We start from the raw sequence: 19,547 nt of genomic DNA, 5'->3' as shown, positions 1-19,547 counted from the left end.
GAAAACCCTTGATTTTCCTTTTATGTCATAATTAACTGTTCAAATTCTAGAAGAAAAAATAATATACAGTGAATGATAAAATAATCTAGATTGCATACAAAATAATCTGACAGTGTACTTTCGTAGAAACACAGTTGACTGTATCTGAAGTTGATTTCCTTCATGAAAAAAATGTTTCAATAGTGCCAAGTATTTTAAAACATTAAGGCATACCTCATTTTATTGTGCTTTGCAGATACTGAGTATTTTTTACAAATTGATGGTTTGTGGCAACCCTGCATGGAGCAAATCTGTTGGTGCCATTTTCCCACCAGCATTTGCTTACTTTGTGTGTCTGTGTCACAGTTTGGTAATTCTCACAATATATCAAATTTCTTCCTTATTATTATATTTGCTTTATTGATTTGTGATGACTTATTACGACTTGCTGAAAGTTCAGTTGATGTAAATTAGCATTTTTGTCAGTAAACTTTTTTAAATTAAGGTATGTGCCTTGTTTTTTTCCAGAATAGATACTATTGCACATTTAACAATCTATAGTATAGTGGAAAGATAACTTTGTATGCACTGGGAAACCAGAAAATTCATTTGACTCATTTTATTGCGATGTTTGTTTTATTGCAGTGATCTGGTTTGCCTGTTATGTTTTTTTTTTTCAATAAGTTTGAATACAGAAGATTATGCCAAGCTCCTTGCTAGTTTATATAATCAGTACCTGTGGCACTTGGTTCATACACACAGGTCTTATATTTTGTTCATGCTGTTTGCTCTAAGAGCAACTATATGTATATGTCACTATGTTGTCAATATTTAATAAGACACCATGTAGATAGTTTAAAATATTTGTGTTTTAATTGATCTAATTTTGTTGTACTCGAGATATTTTAATGGAAGTTTTTTAGTAACGTTAGAAACAAGCTATAACCTTCTTATAGTGAAAAAGTGAAAGATATATAGTATGTGATAGTTTCATTATACATGTTTATTAAATTTGTTCAAATAAGTAGAATTTAAAATTCATTATTTTATGTGACTTCAAAGCTATTTCAGTTTCTAATTAAAATTGAGCATTTGGTTTTTCTTCTTTTTCAAGTTTGATTATCTTCATTTCTTAGGGCCCCTAAAATTTGTTATTGAAAATGAAAGAAGTGGTGCTATATATTGCATGGTAATAATTAATTCCCTTTTTTTAAACCGAAGTTTAAAAAGTTTGTAATACACTGACTGAAAATTTCTGCTTCCACAGTAGTTAATAAGAAAATGCTTTTGAAGAATCCATTTATTCTTTCCTTACCATTTGCCTAAAGACAGAGAAATTTCTACATAGATCAAAGGAATGATTGTAGCTGTTTCACTTGTCTGTGAGTTATGACAATCTCTACTCATTAACACATTCAGTTTTTCCAGTTATTGTCATTGAATCCTTCGCATACTAGGCCTTAAGTGATTTTTGAGTTGATGTACATGCTAAACTGTAAATTATATAACTGACCATTGTGGAATTTCTAATAATGTAGCTCATTTAAGAAGTGTTGCATTATCATATAAAGACCTATTTTATTTTACTTTTATCATTAATAGAGCCTACTTTAACACTATACCCAGGTATCTATAGCATTGATAGTATTAGAAATATAATTCTCATTATATTCTAACATTTAGGATTATTCAGATGGTCATTTCAAATATACAGTGCTACCATAATTGCAGTAAATTTGCTGATGAATATCAAGCATCCAGTTTCCTGGAATAAATACTCATATAAAATTTTTATGATGATGCACATAGGTATAAATTTATAATGTTAGTGTTGAAAATAATTAGGAGAGGATATAGTTGCTTATATAATGATATATTTCTGCCTCTTGAACTACTCAGGAAATCTTGATATGTTGGAAATATACATTAATGTATTTATTAAATATAAGCAAATAAGTTACTCTGTATAGTTTATATAGACAATATTATTTTAGTACATGGTTATTTTTATACCATAACAAAGTTAAATATAGTGAAAAACACTGTACAAATACCCAAATGTATGTTAATATTAAACATTTATTTTAACATATTAGGTAGTGATATTTCATTACTATTGGCCAAAAACAGTGGATTTCTTACATGGCAAAATTATTAAGAAGTCTTTCTTGCATTAAACCCCTAGAAAATATAAATGTTTCTAAGTATGTTATAATAACCCACCCATTTTTGTGAGAGGTATTGTATTTTATAAACACTTGACAGAAAACTCATTTTATAGAAACACAAGACAATTTTTATTACCCCTCTTGCCAAATTCACTATTTTACCCACAAACATTTCTGAATGAAATTGCTTTATAATCTTTCTATGACAGCCCTGGCAGCCCTTCTGATTTATGCGATTCAGAGTATACCATGTAAAAAATATTATAATGACTTTAGTTGTATTGGTCATTCCTGTTTGACTTTTCCACAAAGTAGCCTCTCTGGTAAGTGTTTCATTTCGAACCCTTAGGAAGAATTTGCACTGAGGGCAAAAAAACTCATTACTTTATAGCATACCTGTCCTGGTTTATGAGTACCTAACAGAATACTAGTTTGCATTTTTTTCCCTCCAGTTCCCTATACACCAATGATTTAATGTTACCACGCTATTTATCCAGTGGACATCACCTACTGTAGCATCAAGCATCAGTGGTCAAAGTTGTTGCAACAAATTCCATAGAGAAAGGCCATCAGCGTTGATTCCACACAGTAAAACAAAACAAAAAAACAAAGGAAAATACATGAATTTTAATTTTTTTTCCTTCAGCTTCTTAATATCATCTTACATATACCTCAACCACTGCCCTTTCCCAAACTGTACAAAAACAGTGGGCCTTGAAGTCTTTTTTCTCCCTAAGCATTTTTCAGAAATTTTTGTTTTTATTGTGGTTGTCATTTATTGGCTGTTTGGTTTGTTGTTCCTGGAATTAGTGTTCACCTCTTTTATGATTTATCTTCATTTGATTAGAACTATGGAGCCACAAACCTATCCTAATTCATAATCTTGGTAGATACTGTCTGGCAACACTAAAATGGGTTATTTAAAACATCTACTGTGAGATTCTGCTTGCATAGCTGATTCAGCAAATTCCTGTGCAGTCTAAACCCAGTTGTTCATTGACTTTCCAACTACCAGTTTAGTAGGCAGCATTTTCATGGCCACTAATTCAGTGACCAACCATGCATCAGCTTTTCAACCCTCAAGATACCTTTTTTTTTCCATTTATTCACCACTTTTCCTCTCTTTTATCCCCCGAGTTTACATGTTCAAATAGTCATTTTAATGGAGTTTGGGGTAACATGATGTAATGAGTATATTTAATCTGTCATCTTTTATCAGAAGTCAGCAGTGTATTTTATGTATAGGGAGAGAAACAACTATTTTTTTGGGAAGTATTAGAAGAGAAAATTTATTTTACCTTTGAAATGATGTAAATGCATATCTTAAAGCCAGGAATGAAAATCCAACATGCAATAAATATTTTTAAATCAAAGGCAACAGGAGCGTTTAAAAATATAGTGGTACTTGCTGAGGTGAGCTTGCTTTTGGTACTCCAATGAATGTGCCATGCTTATTAATATTTTTATCATGGAATTCTTATTTAGTTTGTACTAGAATTGATTTCTCATTCAGGCTGTCACAGTACACAAAATCCATTCACATCTTGTTATGAATCTGTCAAATTAACACTTTTTAAATAGAGCACAGGGTGCAGGATGGTGAGCTGAGGTTCATTAAGAGACCATAAGAGAACTTGAATGGAGAAGTTTTATCACTCACAGGTCCTAAAGGAAGTACCTGGCATGCCTCAAGGGGCCACACAAGAAGGTCAAGGCAGGGTGCAGGCAAAGGTAGAGGCAGGATCTGGGCTACATGCCTTTTAGGGTATGTGAGTGGAAGTGATTTGCAGTTCCTGAGATAGGGCCAGACTAGGAAATTCAAAACTAAAGAGCAAGTTTTGATAAGCTCCTCTGGGGTCTTGGGGAAGGCACTGAGAGTCAGGGGAGACTGTTGATCTCAAGGGCTGTTGGGAAGGTCTTATAAGAATTTATATTTCCATGGACGGAACTGGAGGGGATTATGCTAAGTGAAATAAGTCAAGCAGAGAAAGGCAATTATCATAAGGTTTCACTTATATGTGGAACATAAGGAATAATGCAACATACCATAGGGGAAGGGAGGGAAAACTGAATGGTAAGAAATGAGAGAGAGAGACAAACCATGAGAGACTGGACTCCAGGTAACAAACTGAGGGTTACAGAAGGGAGGGAGTGGGGGGATGGGGTAACCGGGTGATAGGTGTTAAGGAGGGCACGTGTTGTGAAGAGCACTGGGTGTTATACACAACTAATGAATCATTGAACATTGCACCAAAAATCTAATGATGTACTGTATGTTGGCTGATTGAACTTAAATAAAGAAATAAGGAAAAAAGAGGAAAAAAAGAATTTACATTTTCTTTTGACTGTGGGTTGCTGTCTAGGTGTCTGTGGGTGGCTGACTGTGAGTTGCTGTGTGAGGGGCTAGTTTAAGTTTAAGGTCCCTGCAGGCTGCTGGGTCAAACAAAATAGATGCTGAGGCATCAGTACCATGGAGTAGATTAGCTAAACTCCGCATTCACCTTTAGCTAGAAGAAACAGTGACTGCTACTTTTGTCTAAGACAGGCCTAGGAATTGTCACCCTCTGTGAATCCATGGGATGAAAGCTATTTCCCACTTACTTCAGTCATTTCTTAATCAGAAATATTTAAATTATGTAATTCTTAAAGAAGTCTAATCCCGGGTGTGACTGATAATTTATTACATTACATCATAAGAAATGAAGACTTCATGTATTTAGAAACATCTATTTGGTTTGTGATTTAAAAAAGACAATAGCTTAAGTGAGCCTTTTTGATCAGTTTAAAACTGTTTTAAAGAGGCACTTTCCTAAAAAATAATACAGTGCAATTAAAACATGTTTGAAGAGAATTTCTAACATTAGAGTTTACTATATTTTCTTAGATTTTTTTTCAAAATTAAAAAATATTTATTTATAGGTATTTGTGATTATTCTTTCCAGTGATTTTTTTTTTCTTTCAAATTAGGTCAGTAGTGGAAGGAAGAAAGACAACGTTCACACCCATCACAAAAATACAATTATAATTGGGTCAGATGAAAAGTTAGTAAGAGATGTCCCAGTTTTTTGGCTAAGTAAATTGGTTTTTTATACAATAGTACAATAATCCTTAGAGGATTCATCAACAAAGAAAGATAGCTCTCCTTTTTGGAATTTTCTGTTTACCATTTGTAAAGTCGTATTTCCTGTCAACCATAAGAGATTCCAATAGTAATTGTTTTGTCACTCAAAAAAATGAAATTTCTGCAACTATGTGGCAACACATAGCCACAGGGCTATTGTAGCAAATTAAATCCATTTCTGTTCAAGTGCAAGTATACCCCATTATTCAATAACAAATAAGCTTTATAATCAAATGGGAATATCCTTTTAAAACAGTTTGTTACTTCATATATTTTTGTTTTTCATTAAAGTGACTGAATCATTTTATTCTATCTTGTTTCATATTTCAGAAATAATTCATGAAAATTTGTATTAAGATGATTTAATGTTTAAATAGTTTTCTTCTTAGTAACAATGCAGTTAATATTTAAATAATTATTTAACCAATTTAAGTATTAATAAAATTCATTTGAATCGTTATAATTATAAAATATGAGTTCCTAGTAAAATAATAAACACATTATCCATGCGGATGAAGTTATTCAATTCAGTCTACTTTAACACCAACATTGAGATGCAAACTCTGTAGATTTGTCTGATAGTAGACTAAATTATTTTTCTTGACAAGAATCTACTTCTCTGAATATATAAGGAGCCCAGCAAGAAAAGAGTTCATTCTCTGAGAATATCTTTAATAAAATTTGGCCTCATATTTTATCATAGTTTTTTAAAGTAGATACTTTTCTTGACTAGGTCCCATTTTTATAACAATAAGAAATCAGAGGAGAAACTAATAAGATATATGTGTCAAAATAAGAATGCCATGGCAAATGGAAGGATATGCATCCTCCCCACTTTACAAGACACACCATATATAGCTCTAACAAAAAATGATATCTATGAGAAGTCATACTCTGCATTGACAGAGTAAGCAATAGTGTTGAAGAATTAGGATATTTGAATAATATGTCCATGGAAGTGACCAGAAATTTTTATGAAAAGACAAGGCATCTGATGAGAACCGAAAGTTGGAAAAGGGTGGTGTTCAAGGGAATAAATGCAAGAAAATGTCATCGAGATAAGAAATAATTAATAACCATCATAGTAACACTCTATTTTAAACCCTGGCCTGGGGGTGACAGGGGTTTACGTGTCCATATGTCTCTATCTGTGTCTGTTTCTGTATCTGTATCTCTCATCTAGTCGTCTTGAACATCAGTTCCATGGAGCATGTTTCTACCATTTTATTTTATTTTTTTAAAGATTTATTTATTTATTTGAGAGAGAGAGATCATGAGGGGGAGAGGGAGAGAGAAGCTTGAGCAGGCTCCATGCTGAGCACAGAGTTTGACTCAGGACCATGAGATCACAACCTGAGCCGGAACCAAGAGTTGGACATCTAACCAAGTGCGCCATCCAGGTGCCCCTCTACCATTTTAAAGAAGAAGAAATTAAAGCATAGAAAATTTAAGTGATTTATTTAAAGTTGCAAAATTAGTAATTTCAGTGTCTGGAGTTAGATTGATTGTTTCTAGTCTGATTCCAAAACCAGTGCTTATTCTCTACAAAACCTTAGGTTTCCTCGTTGATGCTTCTTGTGCTACTGGTGATAAAGGAGTATTGAAGATTAGTTGAACAAATTAGTTGGGGTAGAGGGCACTGTGTAAACTAAATTATTTTTCAAAATATTAAATCCTGCACTTGCCAAACCAAAATGGGGAGGGTATTAATCCTATCACATTGACACTCTTATGTGATTAGCCATTGCATCATAGTTAGTGAAATCTATTTCCCCAACTCTGGATGTTAGGCTTACTCATGTGATTTGTATTGTTCCATAAGATGTTAAGAGTATTATGCTAAGTGAAATAAGTCAATCAGAGAAAGACAAATATCATATGATCTCGCTGATATGAGGAATTCTTAATCTCAGGAAACAAACTGAGGGTTGCTGGAGTGGTGGGGGGTGGGAGGGATGGGGTGGCTGGGTGATAGACATTGGGGAGGGTATGTGCTATGGTGAACGCTGTGAATTGTGTAAGACTGATGAATCACAGACCAGTACCTCTGAAACAAATAATACATTATATGATTAAAAAAAAATGAAGGGAAAATCAGAGGGGGAGACGAACCATGAGAGACTATGGGCTCTGAGAAACAAACTGAGGGTTCTAGACAGGAGGGGGATGGGGGGATGGGTTAGCCTGGTGATGGGTATTAAGGAGGGCACATACTGCATGGAGCACTGGGTACTATATGCAAACAATGAATCATGGAACACTGCATCAAAAAATAATGATGTAATGTATAGTGACTAACATAACGTAATAAAATAAAATTAAAGATGTTAACAGTGGTTATGCAATCAGAAGTTTGAAATGTATTTGTGCAGTTGGCTCTGTGCTCTTGTAAATCTGCTGCTGTCACGTGAAGAAGTGGTCCAGATAACCCATTGATTGAAGGAGGATGAGGCATATGGAGCAGATGGAGCCTTTGGAGCCAAGCCAAGCTGAGCCCAGCCTTTATTAATCAATCCCCAGATGATTTTCAGACAAATGAGGGAGAATAAATGGTTATTATTTCAAATAGTTGAGTTTTAAGATGGTTTGTTCAACAGAATTTTTGTGGAAACAGCTGATAGACACAGTCAACAGCAACATACTTTAACTATAGAATCTCCACTTTAATACTTGAATTTAGATTTCCAAAAAATTTTTCTCAAAATAAGTTACTCCTCCTTAAAGAGATATAAAACCACTGTTTTATATTACGCCATCTTTAAATTCATTGATACATCATGAAAATGTTAACATCACATTTTTTGCATATTTCATTCTGATCTGTATTCCTCTAAATGCTGTAGAGGCTATATATAACTGACTCATAATCAGTCAGTCAAAACATTGTATAGACATCTTAGTAATCTGTCCACTTAAATCTGCGATCATTTGAACTACAAAAAATTTGGAGATTTTTTTTTTATGAATAGAGAAGCAAATTCTGCCTCATTACTTTCCTAAAAAAGTAGTTTAGAAAGAATGTGAGGAGACTAAAATATGCAAAAGAATCCCATATTTATTAATCAAAAGATGTATCATCATTAACATAAATGAGCACCTGAAACCAAACACAGCCAAATTTGCATGGAACTATGTGACTAGACATACTATACTCTTAGTTCTGGAATTAGAAACAGACATTTAAACCATAAAAATTATTCACAAATTTTTCTATTTCCTCTTCTTAAGTTCTGAAATATTTGTGTGTGTGTGTGTGTGTGTAACTGCAGCATTATAACACTTTAATATCAAATGAACACTTTCATTGAATGCAATGTAAACAAGAGTAATATCTCAAAATAAATATTACTATAATATATTCAACTATTTACTAAAACAATCCAAAAACTTGTTGTCTCCTAGCTTCTGACTAGTTAGCAAAGACATGTACAATTTTCTCTAGAATATGTTTATACCCGAAAATCCATCAAGTCTTTTTTCACTTACATAAATTTATTAGTAATTATCTTTAGAAAAAGAGTTTCTGCTTTCTCATAATTTGCCTGATATAGTCAAGGTTATGCTTGATTTTAATAATGAATATCTGAACACTGCCGGAATCCACACTTTGGTTTAATAGATATCAAGGGGTCTGGCATTCTTTGAATTAGCATATTTGCTAAGTTCATTTCCATTTTTTATTAACAGCATTTATATGGCCCTTCTTAAGACCTAGGTGTTTTTTTTTTAATTACTTGCAAATATTAGCTTATTTAATTAATGTGGTCTTCCTAACAACCCTATGAGTAACAAGAGTAGAACTAATTGAGTGAATTCCAAAAACTACACAGGACAAAATAACACCAGAATCAACTCCAATTTTGCACTCTGAGTTAGATCAAAGTCAACAACCTTTTTCAGTAAATCTCATACTAGTGAATATTTTAGGCTTTATAGGCCACAAAGTCTCTGTGGCAGTGAAAGTCATGTCTGCTAACGTTGTGCTAAAACAGCCATAGATAACATGGAATAAGTGAGCATTGCTCCAATAAAACTTGCTTTACAAAATGGGGTAATGGGCTGGGTGGAGTCAGTGGGTCATAATTCCATGTCCCCTAATTTAGATGGTAAGCACAGAATTTAATTCTGGTCCTATGAAAGTGTGAAGGAAACCGGTAACACTTGGCACTGAACGCTCCAAACGTTTCCTTGAGGCATTCTCCTTTTGGGGGAACTAAAAGCATTCCATACTCATTTAAAAAAAAAAAAAAGGAACTGTGATAAAAGAGAAAGCAAAATTGTACATGGCACCATAGCTAAATATAATGGAGTCATATCATTCTGTAATTTATATGTAAAGCCAAAACAAGCACTTTTCTTTTTCATTTGCAATATATGAAAGGGACTCAAAGAAATGAAAGTTCATTTTGAAAAGAGGTGGTAGTTAGTTATATAAATATTAAATCATTTCCACAGATTGTACCTGTGATTGTAGACAATTTTTTTGTCAGGATCTTTTCTGGGCTTCGACAGAGTAGTTGATAAAAGTGAAAAGATCACAACAAATCTTTTTCTAATCTTGAATTTTGAAAATACAGTAACTCAGAAATACTAATAGCAGGATAGTAACACTACTTTTACATATGAAAGAGATAACATTTAGTCTCCCTATTGATGAGAAATTTAAGACTTCTGGTATATTTGGCTAGCAGAGAGGAATTGAACAGCATGGCCCTGGTAGAAAGAATTAAATACATCAGTATACTTACTATGCCAAGCAAATGGAACAATTTATGGATTGGGAGCAGTGCAAAGTGTTGTCATTCTGGGCAAGAGCAACATCTATCATCTTATACAGAAATAGAACATTCTGTTCAGAGTGTTCCAGCCTTGGCTCTCAGTTCCTAAGATAAATCACAACCCAGAACAAGTCAGTGATAGGATTTCAGCAGAGAGCATAATAGAGCTTGACAATGCAGTGATTAGTTAATTAACCTGAGTACTCAGAAACCAATCCATATGATAGAACGTAGGGAAAACAAACTGGATATGCAAACGTTTCCTATATTTGAAGTGATTCACATTATAAAATAACCCTGACAATTTGCATATTGAAAGTAATAAATTTACATATTCCCTAAATATGGTATTTTAATTCTCAGTACTTTGAGTCAGATTGTTAACAAAGAGTCATATAATCCAACTTATTTGTGGAAAATGAAAAAAAAGAATAGATTCTTCACATTACTCAATAACTTATGTATGACCAAGTGACAAATTCCCTTAGACTTTCATTAAACGTTGTTAATATAATAACAAAGACACTCTTGGATTGCTTTACAATTAATTGTTTACATGTCTATATCCCTTGAAAGAACTAGAGCTACTTGAAAATACAAATTGTATCCGTTGGAATTTGTATACCTAATACCATAGTTGGCATAGCATATGTATTCAGTATTCAGCAAGTAATTGTAAAATTACTTCAATTAAATATAATTTTTTGTTGTTTTGGAAATGATACAATAGTATATATATGGAAAACACTCTTTTTCTACCCCTTCTGATTCCAAGTTAGTTGCAAAGGTTTATATGTCTTGGAATTTTTAGTTTAAAGTAGCAGTTGAGAAGCACTGTCTGTTGTAGCATTTTCTATGAAACCAAATAAAAGATCAACTTATGAATCCTAGATATTCAAATATATAAACTATGAAATTTCACCAAGACCAAGAAAGAATTTCTACTATCCATATGATAAAAATTAAATCAAAATATTCTTATCTAGGCTTTCTCTCAACTCAAAATAGTGTTTTGTTTTAAAACATTAATTCACTGGGAAAAAAACAAAAACTGCTCTAAAAGTCAGAGACCCAGTGTTGTAGGTTTGAGTAAATAGTTCACTGAAATAGATGCATGAACCACAAAATGCAACACAGATCACCGAATATACTGGTGTAAATATTAGAGAAAAAACTGTGTTGAATTTCATGTATATTTTAGTAAATAAGAGTTCAGATGTTTCTTGTACATACCAGAAGCATTGCCACTTTTTTAAGTGTAAGCATATATAAGATAAGTGAGAACAGTGACTTTGCATTCACTGATTTTCAGATAATCAGTTTTGGTGGTGGCATCATTCAAAATGTGGTGCCAGGAGAGGACACCTGAACAGACATTTTTCCAAAGAGAACATACAAATAGCCAATAGGTACATGAAAATAGTGCTTAACATCACTAATCATCAGGAAAATTCAACTAAAAACCACAATGAGCTATCACCTCACACCTGTTAGATGGCTCTTATTAAAAAGACAAAGATATGTGCTATAGTAAGCGCTGTGAATTATGTAAGACTGCTGAATCACAGACTTATACCTCTGAAACAGATAATACATTATATGTTAAAAAAAAAAATAGCAGGAAGGGAAAAATGAAGCGGGGGAATCGGAGGGGGAGACGAACCATGTGAGACTATGGACTCAGAAACAAACTGAGGGTTCTAGAGGGGAGGGGGGTGGGGAGATGGGTTAGCCCAGTGATGGGTATTAAAGAGGGCACGTACTGCATGGAGCACTGGGTGTTATACGCAAACAATGAATCATGGAACACTACATCAAAAACTAATGATGTATGGTGATTAACATAACATAATTAAAAAAAAGACAAAAAATAACAAGTGTTGGGGAGAATGGAGAAAAGGGAACCATTGTGCCCTGTAGGTCGGAATGCACATTCAGACAACCAATGTGGAAGATAGTTTATAGATTCCTCGAAGAATTATTCAGCCATAAAAAGAAAATCCAGGGGCGCCTGGATGGCGCAATTAAGTGACTGACTCTTGGCTTCAACTCAGGTCCTGATCTGAGTCCTGAGATCGAGCCCCCCGTTGGGCTCCTGGCTCTGTGCAGAGTCTGCTTAAGGTTCTCTCTCCATCTCCTTCTGCCCCTCCCACCCCAGTCTCTCTCTCTCAAATAAAAATAAATAAATGTTTAAAAAGAAGAAGAAGAAGAAGAAGAAAATCCTGCCATTTGCGGCAATATGGATGGACCTTGAGGGCATTACCCGTGAAATAAGTCAGAGAAAGACAAATACTGCATGATCTCACTAATACGTGAGTTCTGAAAACTCAAAACTCCTAGAAAAACTGGATTGGTGATTGCCAGGGGCTGGAGGATTGGATTAGGAGGTAATGGTCAAAGAGTACAAACTACATTTTATAAAATGAAAAAGTTCTATTTAATGTACAGCATGATGACTATTGTTAATATATACTTAAAATCTTAAATACTTAAGTATACTTAATACTTAAAATCTAAAATACTTAACGATCTTAAATGTTCTCATCACTCACACATACACAGGTCATTATGTGAGGTGGTAGTAATCATTTCACAATATATATGTGTATCAAATTACCTTAAATTACACAGTATTATATGTCAGTTAATAAAGCTGAGGGTAAAAGCCACCAGAAGAGTAGGATACAGAGGAATGTATAATGTCATGATGTAATTTCAGTAATTTTTTTAATTCCTAAATTTGGTAGGTCGTCTAATGGCCTTAGTTTGCTCACAATCAAGGTAGATGCAGGTATGCAAATAAATAAATACATAAAGTCATAATGTTTGTTAGAAAGACATTGGCAGAAATCAAAATAATTTTGTTAAATATAGCAAGCAAAACAATTTTTTTTTTGCATTTTATGACCTTTTATAAAGTTTTTTCATAGGCAATATAAAGATGTGAAATGAGTATGGGCTATAAGTAATGGACCAGAGTGTGATTTCACCACTTACTATGTATATAAACTTGGGCATATTGTATTATATTACTTAAATATCTTTCAGCCTGCCATTGCTAATTTGTGAAAAAAGGAAAAAAAACATTTTTTGCTTCATTATGACACATTATTTAGGAAATGTATCAAAAGACATGTACAGGCTTATTAAAATGGTAATCACTGTAAGTTTTAAAATATTTTATTGATGCTATTCATACGAAAAATGTAAGGTGGACATCATCAAGATCACACAGGTTAATGACACAAAATTCCTGAAAATACTCCAGTGCTAGAGGAAAAGTGAAAGTTATTTGGGCAGAAAAAAATATACATGAGATAAGTCAAGCTATTAAAATAATAGTAAATATCAGGTGGAGGCAGGCACTTGGTGGGCAGGCCTGTTGGGAGCGGGTCTGCGTGGGCCTCGCAGCTGCCTGTCTTCCCTGCGGACAGAGGTCATAGAAGGAGCACGCTGCTGTAGCTTGGAGGTCTGACTCATGGGCTGCATCCGTGGCCTCCTGCCCTCTGGAAGGGAAAGAGCGAATCCTATCTGTGACCTGTGATAGCCATGAAACTCCAAGCAGTGCAGAGCTGGTGCATATGATCTCAGGGATCCTCATGAGCATGGGTTGATCTTGCCAAATGGAGACATTAACTGGAACTGCCCGTGAGAGTGGCCCCTGTGGGGAATGGCCAGTGGCCCCTGTGAGGAACAGTTCAAGTGGGCCTTTTTCTACTTGCACTATAGCATAGAGAATGTCACGCCATCAGACTGTGTAGACCAATTTTGGGCCATGCAGGAATGCATGCAGAAATACCCCAACCTCTATCTTCAGAAGGAGAATGAGGAGGAGAAGCCAGTAGAACATTTAGAACAGACAGCTCCCACTGAGGCCCCTGCAACCAAAGAAGAGCAGGGGTCAAGATATGAGGAGGACCACAAGGCATTGGGTTCCAGTGCTTCTGCTTCAGAGTGATATGAACCTTTTGCAAAATGCCTTTTGGTCATTCTTTGATAAGTCTCTTTCCGCTATTGTTCTGTGCACCATAATGTACAAAATAACTTATTTTGATGATCAAAGGTCTTGGTCCTTTGGCATACATACTGGAAAAAATGTATGTGTGTCTTACATAAACCTGTCAGCAAATGTAGCTGTCACTGTTGAATTCTCTTCTCAGATTACTCTGAACTTTGAAACAATGTGCTGACTATTGACTACGCTCAGCAACCAAAAATCATTATCTGGGAATGAGTGAGCTGATTTATTTTGTGAGTGAGCTGATTTAGTATTGATTATATCCCTTTTAGTAGATTTTATACCCCTTTGGGAAATGAGATAGAAACAAAAACATCTTCCTTTAGAAATGCTGGAGTGGGACCATTCCTAATACAAGAGGCCAGGTAGATGATCAGATACTAATTTCTTTTTTTTTTTTTTAAAGATTTTATTTATTTATTTGAGAGAGCGAGAATGAGAGAGAGAGAGCACATGAGAGGGGGGAGGGTCAGAGGGAGAAGCAGACTCCCTGCTGAGCAGGGAGCCCGATGTGGGACTCGATCCCAGGACTCCAGGATCATGACCTGAGCCGAAGGCAGTCGCTTAACCAACTGAGCCACCCAGGCGCCCCAGATACTAATTTCTTAAGAGGCATCTTGACCTTGAGTATATTAGGAGGTACTGTATTTCATTTCTGATACATTTTGGTTTCCATTTTTACATTGAACTCAAGGTTTTCTGTGTTTGGAAATTGGAGCTTTAGACCGTCAGATTCACAGTCCTTTTCTAAGTGAAGAGAAAGGCTGGTTTTGCTGTTCTTGTGATTCCAAAAGTCCTGGTTTGGGGCCTCTGTTCACACTGGCTCTGTCTGTGTCAGATGTAATGTTTTTGAAAGGTGGGGACTTAATTGTTAGCAAAGTAGCAGCCAAGAGAAGAAATAATGTTAATTAAGTTGTCATTTAAAAGGAAAACATGGTTTTTACCTGGAAAAATAGTAAATATCAGATATGAATACTCAAACAATAAAGAGAGAGTACAGAAATTTTATGAACCTGGGATAGAAATCCATTTTATGGGAATATACACACATCTAGCTGCTAGTTACAACAACGGAGGGAAAATGATGACATAAATGCATAGACAGATTTGAGAAATAATGTAAAGGTAGAATGAATTTGTTGGAGTCAAGGAATAGGGAATAGAATAATTCCTGATACGTGAGTTCTCTGAGAAGGAGGTTTTCTAAAGGAATAAGGTAGGATATATAGAAAACATGAAGGAGCTAAATGAGTTTTGAAATGGGCTTTTTCAGTGTTGGGCCAAATCCTCTGTGTGTGTGTGTGTGTGTGTGTGTGTGTGTGTGTGTGTGTGTGTGTGTATGTACAGGGGTGGGGGGATATTTGATACATTTTGATGCTAAGTTTGGAAGTAATGAATAAATTAAAACACAACTGAAAAAATAGTATATTGAATGCCATTTCAGTCATGCATTTTCTATGCATTGGTTTTCACTATTTTCAAACATCTGTAACCAAAGTGATTGAGACTTCTGTTGGTATCAACTAAAATAAACACATTTTTCTCTTGATCAATATTGATAGGTTAAAAGTACAAATATGATAGTTTTCCTCCTAAAAAGATGAAGGGTAGATTTTTGTTTCTGTTAATCCACGTAAAAGAGAAAAGAACTGCTGGCGGCTTCTGTAGTGTGGTTTCAGATGGTCATTGAACATCCTCTCACTTAATTTATTCTCATTGCTTCTGGCCCAGTTCTGTCATTGACTTGAAAGACTTTTTCATATAAATGACACTAATGCTCTTTCACACTGAGTGCTGGCAGCTCACATAGGAATATCATCTAGAAAGGTTTTTTTTTTATCAACTTCTGTTTTATGAGAATTGCAAGTGAGTTAGTTCACTATAAATTATTCTTAAAGTCTGAGGAATAAATCAGATTAATCACTATTGGAATAAAAAATAATAGAAAAATAGAAATATATTTTGAATCATTTATGTTTTCTTTATGTTATAACTAAATTTTAATATAAAATTATGAAATGAATATCTATTTAGATTAATCAACATTTACATCGTGCTTTTGAATGAATAAACCACACACATGGACACACACAAGTGTGTATGTCTAATAACAGAAAGCAGTACAAAAAATATTAGAAAATTACATAGTAAAGATCCCTATGACATACTAATAATATATCCTCTCCCCAGAGGCAAGAATGTTAATGGTTCTTGTTGATCCTTTGGAAATAATAATAGAGCATCCCCCAGAAGGGATTTGAATGTGTTTCTTCCTATTTTCAATCAAAGGGAAGTTACTGTCTACAATATTTTAAACTGTGTGCTTTTTATTTAAAAAATGTTATCAATTCTAACTCTTATAGATTTGGTCTTCTGGGCTGTCAACTCATTAGGTTACACCGTGAACCCATTATAAGGTGTCCCACAAGGCTGTAGTTGACTGCTGTGATTTAAGCATTAAATCGCATGCAAATATTATTTAAGCACTTTTTTTGTCAGCTGTAAAATTGGAAAAATAGTATGTAAGTTAAAATGTTTCTGAAAATCTTTGAAAAAGTGTCCAACTCAGCCTTAATTAACTCCCAAATTCTACTTCTGTTGTAAAGCACATTCTCAAGATGCTAAGGGTCAACTATATTGTTTTTAAACCTTTTTGAGCCAACATTATACAGATCGTACCTTGGACTAACAGTCTCACCCCCATAGGAAAGCATGCAAAATTGCACCTGGAGGACTAGTTCTACGCTACAATCTTAATGAATTCCATCATGCACTTCAACTAGGTTTACCTTGCCTTCGGTAGAAGTTACAATTGCCCTGGCCATCTATAATCTTCTCTATTCTAAAATTTACTCAGAAATTGGTTATTTCCACTGCAATATCAACCACATGTATGGCTTGCTGTTCTTTTGCTTGTTTACTCTTAAATGTTTTCTGCTCATTTCCTTGATTCTGTCATGATCACATTTGTCATCAAACAAATCATACCATTTATAATAATATACTTTGAAATATCTCACTCTTTTTTACACTATTTCTTTCAGGTCACCTTTTCAGGATGCTTTATGAAATTGTACCTCTAGATCTCACCAGAATCATGACATATTCATGGATTCCAACATTTTTTTTGTTACTCTTTTCATTTTCCTTTTTTTTTCTATGTCGACTAAAATCTTTGACTTATAAGAACAGTTACATAGTTGCAAATTATCTGATCCCCTTGTTTCACTTTTTTCTTACTTGCCATGAAACTCAACCTCTGGATAAATCCTACAGTTTATTCTGTCTAGCTGATCGTTGAAAGAAAACAATCTCTGTTTGACTCATTTCACTTAGCATAATCCCCTCCAGTTCCATCCGTGTTGATGCAAGTGGTGGGTATTCATCCTTTTAGTATATTGTATATATGAACCATATCTTCTTTGTCCATTCATCTGTTGAAGGGCATCTTGGCTCCTTCCACAGTTTGGCTATTGTGGACATTGCTGCTATGAACTTTGGGGTGCATGTGCCCCTTCTTTTCACCACATCTATATTTTGGGGGTAAATACCCAGTAGTGCAATCGCTGAGTCATAGGGTAGCTCTATTTTTAACTTTTTGAGGAACCTCCATACTGTTTTCCAAAGTGACTGTACCAACTTGCATTCCCACCAACAGTGTAAGAGGGGTCCCCTTTCTCCACATCCTGTCCAACATTTATTGTTTCCTGCCTTGTTAATTTTTGCCATTCTGACTGGTGTAAGGTGGTATCTCAATGTGATTTTGATTTGAATTTCCCTGATGGCTAATGATGTTGAACATTTTTGGCTAATCATGTTGAACATTTTTTTTTTTTTTTAATTTGTCTGTTAGCCATTCATATGTCTTCTTTGGAGAAGTGTCTGTTCATGTCTTCTGCCCATTTCTTGACTTGATTATTTGTTTTTTGGGTGTTGAGTTTGAGGAGTTCTTTATAGATCTTGGATACCAGCCCTTTATTTGTAAAGTATATCTTCTCCCATTCCGTGGGTTGCCTCTTTGTTTTGTTGACTGTTCCCTTTGCTGTTATAATTGCTGTTAGAAGCAATTATCATATGGTTTCACTTATATGTGGAACATAAGGGATAGCATGGAGGACATTAGGAGAAGGAAGGTAAAAATAAAGTGGGGGAAATCAGGGGGAGATGAGCCATGAGAGACTATGAACTCTGGGAAACAAACTGAGGGTTTCAGAGGGGAGGGGGTGGGGGGATGGGTTAGCCTGGTGATGGGTATTAAGGAGGGCACATATTATAATGAACGCTGGGTGTTATACGCAAATAATGAATCATGGAACACTATATCAAAAACTAATAAAGTACTGCATGGTGACTAACATAATAAAATAAATAAAAGAAAGAAAAGAAAACAGTCACCCATGTTATAATTTAAATTCTTAATTTCACACTTCAATTTGGACTTGGTATTTTCTTAAAATACCTTTTTTCCTCTAAAAGTCGGTGGCAGACAATTCTCCATGAATGTTTTCACATCCCTCATGGTCCAGGATTTGGGCATAAAAAGAACTGGTAGACTTGGTAAAAAATTGATTGTGTAGTAAATATGCCCTGGAAACTAGAGATTGAGTATTTCTTAGAAATGATTTATAGACTTATCTCCCCAGGAACCAGTTACTCACAATGCAGTGAAGTGAAGCTGGAGACCTTTTTCCTTTCCTCTATGCACTGTCCCCCCATGGGGATTCATTTATATTCCAAAGTGAAAATGCTAATGAATGTTAGAAACTTACTCTACTCTGTACTGTGGACTAATGGTATTCCATCGTCTACTGGTGGAAAACACACATACACACATACAAACACACACACACACACACACACACACACACACACACACATATACTTCATATCTAATCTGGTGAGGTAAACTAATACCAGATTCCTAACTTTTGGGTCTGTTATTGATACTAAGTACAGTATCAGTGAGGTTCTAGCTGGAGCAATGATTCACTTGAGGTGTTTTAAGTAGTAAGAGATTTAGAGAATCTTAAACAATCATTGTAAAGGCTAGATGAGTGAAAGGTAGAAATCTAGGTGTTTAGAAAGTGCCTAAATTTCTAGGAACCTACAACTAGTGTCTAACCTACCTACAGCAATGAAACAAATCATTCACAGGAACTCAACCAGAAATTAAAAGTTTTATTTTGCTTAGTGCCTATGCATTTTCCTGTAACTGTGGCTGGAAAATAATGTCTTCTCTTCCGTCTTTCAAATTTTGCACAACATGTCTCAGTCTAGCCTGAAGGCCTGCTCTCAAGGAATACCAGGATGTGCAGTTCTCAGCCATCTCTTGTGTGGTGCACGAATGTGTGTAAAATGAATGGAGACGAACAATCCAGGCCACACTGACTTTTTGACAAACAGCGTTATGCTAATGTTGCTTGCCTGTGAGATTTCTTATGCACTTAGCTTTTTTTCATTTTCTGTCTCCTCTGCTTCCTTCT

The 19,547-nt window shown here is 34.7% G+C and overlaps 1 pseudogene; it reads left to right on the top strand.

Annotated features, from left to right (window-relative positions):
- The first annotated feature begins 12,831 nt into the window (after positions 1–12,831).
- Positions 12,832–14,004, top strand: LOC113920492 (annotated as a pseudogene).
- Positions 14,005–19,547: the final 5,543 nt, after the last annotated feature.

Source organism: Zalophus californianus, chromosome 3, assembly GCF_009762305.2.
Source record: "Zalophus californianus isolate mZalCal1 chromosome 3, mZalCal1.pri.v2, whole genome shotgun sequence".
NCBI lineage: Eukaryota > Metazoa > Chordata > Mammalia > Carnivora > Otariidae > Zalophus > Zalophus californianus.
The sequence above is the reverse complement of the archived record's forward strand: the minus strand, read 5'-3'. Positions and strand labels throughout refer to the sequence as shown.